This window comes from Falco punctatus (genome assembly GCF_963210335.1).
Source record: "Falco punctatus genome assembly, chromosome: Z".
In the NCBI taxonomy this organism is placed as follows: domain Eukaryota; kingdom Metazoa; phylum Chordata; class Aves; order Falconiformes; family Falconidae; genus Falco; species Falco punctatus.
In genome coordinates this window covers 19,981,325-19,991,718 of record NC_137586.1, presented here as the reverse complement: position 1 = coordinate 19,991,718, position 10,394 = coordinate 19,981,325, and the positions used below count along the sequence as shown (strand labels likewise).

The 10,394-nt window shown below is 44.1% G+C and overlaps 2 protein-coding genes across 3 annotated transcripts in view; one reads left to right on the top strand and one right to left on the bottom strand.

Annotated features, from left to right (window-relative positions):
- The window catches only part of IL31RA (interleukin 31 receptor A), a 238,220-nt gene that overhangs the window by 141,144 nt on the left and 86,682 nt on the right, over positions 1-10,394 (bottom strand). The window lies entirely within an intron of this gene.
- IL6ST (interleukin 6 cytokine family signal transducer) overlaps positions 9,224-10,394 on the top strand; it is a 36,593-nt gene continuing 35,422 nt past the window's right edge. Inside the window, exon 1 of one of the 2 annotated variants that reach the window (XM_080372934.1) lies at positions 9,224-9,417. The gene's annotated coding sequence lies outside the window, so the exon portion shown is untranslated. The remainder of the gene's footprint in view (positions 9,418-10,394) is intronic. The other variant, XM_080372933.1, reaches the window with a different exon arrangement.

Here is a 10,394-nt window from a genome sequence, read left to right as displayed (position 1 = left end):
CTTGGAATAACTTCACTTTTGTATAGCAGTATTTTATAAAGTTTCTGAATAGTTCAAGATGTTTTCACAATGACCCCATATGTCTGTGGGTAAATTTAAAATGTCTTGCTTGTTATAACCGCAAGTAAGTATTTTCTTCTTATTAATTTCCGAGCAGCGACCTGTCTTAAGAGCACAGTGACAGGTTTATTTTCACTCCTTCATTCGTATGAGTTTCATTTGCCCTGAAGTTACTTTAGAAGGGGATACCAACCTCATTTTAAGTATGGGCTATAACCTCTAAAATCTTTTAACTAGTGTACTAAATCACGTTGTAAGTTAAAGATTAAATAAGATAAATCTTTTGACACTTCATATTCTTGAGTATGTTCCTGTAAATCACTACAAATTTACAGTACTTACTTAGGTCCCATATAAATAAGAGGGGTTAGCAGAGGTCTGCAGAATCCTGCGGAATATGACAATGGGAGTCCAGTCCAACTGTTACTGAACAGCAAATTCCTATTGTTTTAAATTAAATCAGAATCAGGATTAATATACATGCATACTCATGCTTAACTTTCAAACAGTGGCTGAAGATTTAATTCCTCAGAGAACAATTTTACCCTACAGGGTCAATAATAAAACATTGTTATCTTTTCTGGTCTAGAATTTTATCAGTAAGTTTCACTTCACAGTTCAGGAACCAAATCAGCTAGCCTTAATGTGATTAAAATCTAGCTACAATTTTTCGATATATTCATACCATCAATACAACTTCACATTACTACCAGTGAGAACACTGAAAATACACTGGTCATGTTGACTCTGACTAGTTTTGAGGGCAAAAACCAGTCCTAAGGTTATTACCAATAGAACTTTTTCATCTAAGAACCAGCATCCATGCTACAAAAAGGCATTAAAAAAGCCTAAATCATGGCCTAAAAATCTTCTACTTAGATTTTTTTTTTTAATTTGCAGTAACTGTTGGAGTATTATGTTAGGTTACATTCCTTTTCTCAAGAAACAATTGATTAATGAGCAGGTAAAAAGCTGTTTCTTGATCTGGCTGGAAAAGTACCTTCTTACAGCACAGCACATACTCACAAATGATATTTAAAAAATTATGTCAGTTACCACTTTAGAGCTATCAGGCTTACAGTGTGTGAGCCAGTAAGACTAATCTTGATCTGGATCCAGCTTTACATAATTAACTTCTTCCTGCCTGCAAAATCCCCCTGCAGAATCAGCTGGATATAATCTAAGGCTTCACATTATTAAACAATTGTTACATTCACCCCAGAGACGGCTGTTCAATCATGTGTAAAGGGGACTTCTTACACACAGAAATGAGACTGAACTTTCTGTCTTCAACCCAGACTTCCCTCCCTCCTCACCCCCCAGGCTGTGGACAAAGAATTAATGCTTATAGAAGGAAAAAAAACCCTATGTGAACACCGAGAATAGTTTCCTCTCATCCTTCAGTTACAAGGGTCAGCAACTTGTCAAGGATTATATGTCAGATTGTATTTCTCTTTTCTAAGTCAGTGGTTGAATTTGCTGGAAGGAACTCAGCAGGAGCCAGGAACTGCTGCTTCCCAAGAGGCAAGATCCCATCGCCGTACAGTCAAAAGCTCATCTGTATGTGAGGTACTAGTTTCTGGCCACCACCAAGTCCTAACTCAGCTTGTTAATTACATCTTCCTTTCTTCTCTGTCTGTATCTGCTCCTAGGACTCCTGTCTGTGGCAAGGGTTACCATAGACACCAACCCATCTTACCAAATTTGCCTTGGATGACACTAAATAGAGCCAGATGCAAAAGTCAGGAGAAGGAAATGTAGTGAAGCAAGCAAAGAAAAATTTAAATTAAAAAAAGCTCTAAAGGAAGACAAAGCAGGAAATGGAAAGCCTGACACCTAAAACACTGCAGAAGAGTGGAGACACGGCAACTACCAGGTCATTCCTGAGGACACCGAATGAACATTCTAAGAAACCTTGAGCTACAAATAGCCTGCAAAGCAACTTCAGACTGTAACTTACACAACATTTGAGGAGCTTTCCCAGGGGTGGGAGTGGTACAGAAAGGTACTACAAGCCAGCTTTTCACAAAATGAGATATGGAACACATCTTTACACTAAACATGTAATCGCTCCAAAGTAGACACGTGCTTACTGTGAATGTATTGCTGTACTTCCAGGTATTAATGGTCATCTGAGTCTCCATAAAGTATGCATATTCTCAGTGATACACAATTAAACTTGTAATAAGGTACACATAAATGTAACATTATAAAAAAAAACTAAAAAACCACATTGAATACATTCCAGTAACCCCTATAAATAGTATGCATTGGGACAGTACAGGGACTTAATAGCCCAATCTTCAGTGATAAGCTAATGATTACCATAGAATTGTAAAATAATTTAGAAAGAAAGCTCTGAAGGCACTGTGGTCCAACCCTCCTCTCAAACCTTGCAGTATCCACCATCGGCTCATGGGAGAACAGTGCACTCAACACGTCCAAAGATGAGACTACCCAACTTCACACTGAAGTTTTTCAAACATTTAATTTAAAAGAACCTGGACATACTTATGCTATTAAATGTTAACATGCATGTAATATACAGTATGAAGCTGCCAAAAGGAACCTACCAGGAGAATGTCTATGTAATCTGAGAAATTTTCATCAAAACCCATGTATTAAATGTAATTTTTAATTGTTCATTTTGATTCAAGCTTATCAGGCAATTAATGAGTGACTTAAGAATGTACAAGCATTTCTCAAATACATTAATTCATGTTGCTAAGGACCGTATATACAATTTCAGCATAGTGAAAATGTTAACACCTCTTGTTCAACAAACTGTTACTGGTGAACAAATTATTCTTTTAGTCAATATTGACTACCACAGACAGTCATATAATAAAGTTCAAGTTATACTTTATGAACAATAGCTTTGGAGCAAATACTAGCAAGCAGTTTCATAAAGGATCTGTTCAGAAAAGGCACTGGAACCAAGAACAGGGACAGCCTAGGTGTTTCAGGATATATTGACATGACTTGAACCTGATTCTGAGTACATACATATCTCCAAGAAGATTCTCACACCACTTAATTAACTATAGATAAAATACATTATAAAATATAATACTTAAACAGTAAATATATTTAAATATATGAACTTTATAAGCTGAATGACAAGTGGTCCCAATTCTAGAAAAAAGGAAAAGCAAAAGAAGGGGCAGGAAAGTGACAAAGAAAGAAGCAGACAATAATGTAAAGAATAAGGGAGCATTTGTCTGTGATCACAATAACAGCTTGGTTTGTATGTTCCATCTCTTACCACTAATGTTTGTCTGCTTTTTTCTTTAATCTCTTAGGATCCCTGAATCTAGGAGAAGGTCTGCATTTTTCCACACATTTATACACCACAAAGACAACAAGCTCCTAGTCCAGTCTGCGAAATTTGAGTGCTGCAACAAAACCATAAAGAAATTATAAAAACTACAAAATTATGTTCTTGGAAGTTAAAGCTCAATTACAGATATTCATACTAGAATTTCAAGTAACATTGACAATTTCTAAATTGGGGCTTTGGCTCTCAAAATAATGTTTCACAGCTCAGTGTAGGAGATGCCTTCTGGCTATGATTCATCTCTAGCTTATCTCCTAAAGCAAGCTTTTACTGCTTTGTGCATGACAGAAGAGTTTCAGTATCAAGAAACGGGAGTTAACTTTGCTATGCATTATGTATGACCACCACCATTTTTGTTTGCTAAATTCTCACCACAAAGCACTTAATACTGCAGGTGGTGAGACAAAAGGAAAAGGAACTCTGTGTAATGTCAGATTTTTGGCAGAATTTAGTTTGCTGTATAGCTGAGTGGTAGCATAAACATGACACACAAATACACTTATCCAATTAACCTTCTCCCTAAGATAACGCTTAGAAGAAATTATTTTGATGGACTGATTCTGGACAAGTTGTAAATGTAACAGCTATATTTAAGGTAATGCTAAAGGAAGCAAAGAAGAAAAGTTGGCAATGGAAGTGGAGAAGAAGAGCACAAGGAGATAAAAGGAAGATATATTAATAAATGCTAAAGAATAATGATAGAGGAAGGAGAAGAGAATATAGATCAGTGAGACCAGAAATGTAAAATGCAAAGTAGATCCTCAAAGGCATTGAAGCATATGGGGCAAAGATCTTTACCTGTACATTTGTACCATATGTAAAGCTGCAGTATGAATTGGCTAATACAAATCATCATTGTTTCTTATATTTTCTAGTGAATGCCTAAAGGTCATAGGTACCTAAATACATTGTTCAATCTAGATATAAATTATTTAAGACATGTAGCGGATGGAAGCTATACCACAGCCTAGTACTGATGAGATGTCCTTCTCCATGAGTCCCACCACCTTTACTTGTAGCAACAGGCTCCAGAATTTTGTGTTTTCTAACAGCTGAAGCAGAAAACTTGAAGCACAAAGCTGTCAAGACCCCTTTTCAAAGATGTGTGTCACTTTAAGGCCATTAACTATGTATCATTGTTGATAGCTCTGTTCCTGGAAATCAAGTGGTATCTCACTGTATTGATTTCTGTCTAACAGTAGGTATAGCGTGGAAAAATACAAGAAGGATTTGTCAGTAGTTTGCCTGTAGCAGATTTCCTCTCCGAAAGCTCCATGTACAACATTTCTTCAATAAGCCTCTACCATCCTATACTGAGAAGTCACAAGCTGTAGTATCAAAAAGCCAGAGTTTCCCACCATAAAAATGGCTTAAATTTATACACAGCATGATACAACAGGTCTTCAGAAGCTGAGTGTCACCCCGATGAGTGAACTCACCAGAACCAAATTCATGGTTGTTACAAGTCAAGCTGAACTATTTTATACTGCATACAAGTCCTTGTATTACAACCACCCTGCTGAGAACTTTCCATTATTAGACATGACCAGCAGTTATGAAACACTGCAAGCATAAAGTTGTCATTTGTTATTACAGCTTCCCTTTGTACAGAGGAATGTGCTAGCTGGTACCTCACTGTTTTAATTCCTGGCAATGTTTTTAACGTGTCGTTCTGTAGTCCTGCTTTCCCTATACAGGTTAAGAAGTACACCTTGCACTTAGAGGAAAAATAAAGAGGTTGTCAACAGCTCTTCGTGTTTAGTCATTGCCACTACCTAAGACCAGCTTTCACACAAGGCAAGTTTTAGCCTTAGTATGGAGAGCTCCACTGTGTGATGGAGCAGCCAACCACCGTGTGGAGCCCAGAGTCAGGCACCCCCTGCGCAGTCCCTTCTACACTCTGCAGTTGAAGACCAAGAACATAGGCCCCACTTGAAATTCTATGCCTTGTAAGTGAATTATCATACAACCTGAAGAGGCATATCATTATTTTGTTCTGCACTAACTTGAACATTGTTACAGCCTGTTCAAGACACAAGGAAGGACTGAGTAACCATGGCCAGTCAGAATTTGCCTGGCAAGGACTGTTCCTTGGCTCATGGAAAGGACAGAAAGTGCCACTTACAGGTGTTTTTTAAGTAGTCAACATCAGAAAGGAATCCACACTTACATCTACATAACACAGGCTAGCTGTGAATACACATCCTATAAAAAAGGAGACTGAACCATGGCCTTGAGTTTTCAGAATGCTTTTTTCTGTTGCTAGTATCACTTCTGTCAGCCCACACTGAGGCTCAGCTTAGCTGTCCATCACACACGACCATATTTTGTTCAAATATTTTGTCCAAAGATTACCTTGGCAATGAAGGAGTGATGTACATTTTCTGGCATATTTGTTATTGGCCATACTGCTCATGAAAGTCTTTGTGGCTAAGCAGGAAAAACAATCCTACTCATTCTGAGGACATCTTGCTCTCCTTTTTATTTGTCTTCTGCTACTCCTAGTCTGGTCTTCCTGCCTGCTGCTTTCAGCATTTGTCCAACACATCTCCACTTTGGGCTATGTATGCAGAATCACTCAAAAATCTTTTTACCTGTAGCAGCTGTTTGTGGCATAAGTGACTGCAGCATGTCACAACAACTTCAGCACATCTTAGCTACCAGTCCGCATCAGCACTTCCTTGCAATGAACAGCAATTTCACTGTATTACTCATTCTCACAAGTATTTTCCATGTTTGATTAATTTCACCCTTTTCAAATTTTTTATTTTATCTGCACTGATGTTTTGTATTTGCTTTCTTTGATTTAGAAGCATTTTCATTTTCCTGCTCGCACTTTTGGACTTGTTCCTCCAGTGAAGGTCAGACCCCATTTTTTCTTATTGTCCTGCCCTGTATCATTTGGGAATAAAACACCATCTAGCAACACATTCCACCAGTTGAAGTTTCCAGCCTAGGTCTAAAATTATATTAGCTGTAAAATTTCCACCCCAGAAAAACAAGCATATTGCTAGGTTCCACACCACTCTGTCAGATGTGCTGTTATTTTTCAGTGGGCTATAACTAATCTTCTTTCTATTCCACATGCCCTGCTGCAGCTTCATGGTGTTGCCATTCCTCTTCCTGAGAATCACAACAAAAGAATTGGGTCAAGTCCTCTTCAACAACCCAAAGCTTCCCTGTCAAGCCTATCACATGTGGAGGAGTCAACTATGCCCATTTCTAACTTCTTCCAACGATCACAAGATTTTCCTGAATTGTTGAAGCCTGGTTACAGCTCTACAGAACCTATTGAATTTTGCAAGACCTTGTCCTCAGTCTCAGATTTTAGCAACCTTTTGGGTATAGTGACACTAAAGCATGAGGATAGCCTTTTTGCTATATGCATCATTCATTGCTTGCTGCAACAAGTGCCATCAAGTATCAAGTGGACTTGCTTTTGCCTACATTGTACATACTTGGTTGGTTGCAATAGTGGCTATCAAATGGCATTTGTAATGCTATTAAATTGTTTTCACCTGCTTGCACCATAAAATGTCTACTGATGTAAGAACAGTAAGATTTTTGGCAACTAAATTGTTACTATCTTAATGATATTTTGTGCTGATACAGAAAAATTAAGTACAATTGCAAAGTTTTGTTCTTCTATGCAGCTTCAGCTATGTGGAAACAGTTTTACAGTGAGTATATAAATAGCATGTGAAATACAAGAGCTCTTGCTTATTTGCAGAGTTACAATACGTTTCATATGTAAGCAAGGCCTGAGATGGGGGATTGGTTTTGATGGGGGGGGGGGGGGGGGGAGATGTGGGGGTGTGTCTGTATGTTGTTCTACAAGTTCTGGCAATAAACCAGGCATCGCTTCAGGCTATCAGATTTCGGAATGAGAATGTCACAAGAGGCTTTCTGTTGGCTGGGGGAAGTGGGAAGAGCTGACAGTCTACTCTTGGAATGTCTGCTTAACAGGACACAGAAGGTACACTAAAACAAGAGGAAAAAAATCCACTATTTGTGCAGTCCCCCTAGTTAGAGCCTGCTTCCACTTAACCTTTTGTTGCCAAACACCAATATTTTGGAGGGTACTGAAGGAGGGATATCTGTGCAGACTGAAAATCTACCAATTATACATGATTCTCAAACTGTAATACTAATCAACACAGGCACAAACACATCAACCATAATCTGAAGATAAAACAAAAGTGACAATTTGTAATGCTGAAGTACTTTTTCTCATAATGAAAAAACTGTGAAACTCACTCCCTAGATGTCAGCTTTCTTGATACATTAAGAAGGGTTTGAACACCAAAAACCCTGTAAGAGAAGATGGAAAGGGCTGGGTCTATTAAGTGCAGAGACCACCAGTGGAAGAAACAACACTACAAACATCTAAGGTTGCTTAGAAAGAGCAACAGCTGTGAGTAGGGACATAAAGTAATACATTTAATCTGAAGGTTAAATACCTATCAGAAACTTTTTAAGTATCGTCGATTTTGTCATGAGGAAATCTAAAAACTAAATGACCTCTGAAGTGTCTATCCAGTTCTACTCATACATAAAATATACAACATTCTCAGAATTAGTAACAGTATTTTTGTGGGGGGATACCAAGCTATCTTAGAAAGTAAACCGAACAATCAGACTGGTACTGAAAAGGTGAGAAAAAATTTATTTTCCATTACCTTTTTCCAAAGTTCTTGATCTTTTCTCACTAGCAGCTCATGCCAGCTACTGTTTGAAAAAGGGATATTGGACTAGATGCCCTATTTGTCCAGCCAATCTGCCTATTCCTCTAAATATGTAACTAAAAATAAAATAGAGCTCATATCCCACTTGAGCCCAAAGATAATCTAAAAGTAATGGGTGAAAGCCTAAAGCGTATGGCAGGAAGCAACCGGACATGCATCAGTGATGTCTGGTACTTTCCTGACTGGAAGCCGCCTGTTTTGACACTCTTAGCAGCCCAAGTTTGTGGCTGTGGCACTGAAACTTGTTCCTTCTCACTCATTGACCGGAAAAAAATCGTCTGGAATGAAGAGGCCATCTTGGAACACCTGTATCCGATTTACAAAAGTAATTTTTCAGGGTTACTGAATGAAGAAATGTACAAGGACAACATCCAGGCCACACAGATGATTCCCTGGATCCAGATCACAGGAACAATCTAAATTAGACCATTTTCTAGCAACCCAGCCTTCCACAAACACCTTTTCTAGGGACTGTGCTCTCGATAACAGCTGTTTGCTAACACCACTGCTGTTGGTAAGACGATTCCCCAACCAGCCGTGCTCCCAGGGGAGCCTCGCGAAAGGCTGGGCAGGCTGCTGGCTCCTCAGGCCTCCCCGAGCGGACAGCCGCGCCGCGCCGGCAGCAGAGGCCCGGACGCCTAAGGGCCGGGAGAAGCTTCCAGAGGCCTCGCTGGCGGCGGCCCGGGCAGGGGCCGGCTGGCCTCAGTTAGGGGTCCCACGGCTGCCGCCCACTACAGAGGGGAGGGCCGCAAGGGCGACGGAAGTGACTGCCCTCCCGCCCCCCCCGGAAAGCAGGGCTCTCTCCAGCCCCTCGTCTGTTCTCACACACCCTGAAACACACCTTAAGGGAAAAACCCTGCGTGGAGCGTTTCTCCGAGGGGAGGCCGCCCCACGCGCCGCCGCGGGGGCCGCCGAGCAGATGGCGGCGGCAGGGCGGGGGGAGGGGGCACCCGCCTCCCCTCACAGGCCGCCACCGCCCTTCCCGCCCCCTGCGCGCGCCTCGCGCCCCGCGCCCCGGATCCTGGCACCGGCCGGCGCGTTACGGGAAGCTCCGCCCCCCGCCCCCTTGCGGTGGCGTCATGGCCGCCGCGCGCCAGTGGCGGCGCGAGTCGAGGAGGGAAGGGAGCGGGGGGCGGGGGGACCGGGGAGGGGGAAGAGCGTGACCGTGAGCGGGGCCGCGCGTGCGGAACGGCGGCGCGATGGCGCGGCGCGGCGGAGCCGTTATCTAGGGGACGGCGGCGGGGTGCAGGCGCCGTGAGGTGGCGGCAGCGCCAGGTAAGGGCCGGGCGGCTCGTGCCGTGGGCAGTTGCTCCCTCCGCTTCGTCCCCCTCGGCTTCCTCGCCGCCCCCGTGTGCCCCTCTCCCTGGGGAGCGTCCGCCGGCGGCGGCTGTGCCGCCCCGCGCTTCCCGTCCGGGCTGTAGCCGGGCTCGGCAGGCCGGGCCGTGCGCCGCGGGCGGGGACGCCGGGGCGGGCTGGTGGGCGCTCGGCCAGCGCCGGCCGGGAGACGGGGGAGGGCGGCAGCGCTGCGCCACTCGTTTCCCGAGCCGATTCCTCGCCCTCCCCACGGTGGCGGGGGCGTCCGGCCGCGGCCGTGAGCAGCGCTCCCCGAGCGGGGCTCGGCCTGGCGAGCTGCGAGGCGGGGCGGGTGCGGCCGCCCGCTCCCCGCAGCGGCGTCTCGCCTGCCCTCGGCGGGCGCTGGCGCTTAAAATGCAATATGGCCTCGGCCGCTGCCGGGCCGCCCGGGGCCTCCGCGGCGTGGGGGCCGGGGGGGCCGTCGAGCCTCTTTTCTGGCCGGCGAGCGTAATGCCAGCTGCGGGGTGCCCCGGCCGCTGGCTTGGTGCGGGTTTTACTAAGCTGCTGGCGTGGCGCGGAGGGCAAGGCTGAAGATTATCCAGGTTTTTCTCTAATGTGGTGGTGGTTGATGCCGCCATGGAGGTGCTGCGACCCTCGCTGGACTCGTGCCTTTCGGGTTTTTTCAGCTGCCTGATAAGCTTGGCCATAGTACCCGCAGGCGTTTTCTTGTTGAAAAGCTGGCGGTTTGTTGCCTTCACCACAAGTGGTCTGTGCTCGTCGTCTGTAGACGAGAAGGTAGAAAACTGCTAGCCTTGAAAGAAAGGCAGGCTTTGTTTTACACCTGGCCCGGGTGCCGGTGGGGGCTGGGGGGAGGGGTGCGGTAGCAGCCTGGGTCGCCTGCGGGCTTCGGTGTGCTCCTGGGCGCCGCTCATCCTTGCCCTGGGCCTCGGATGCTCTGC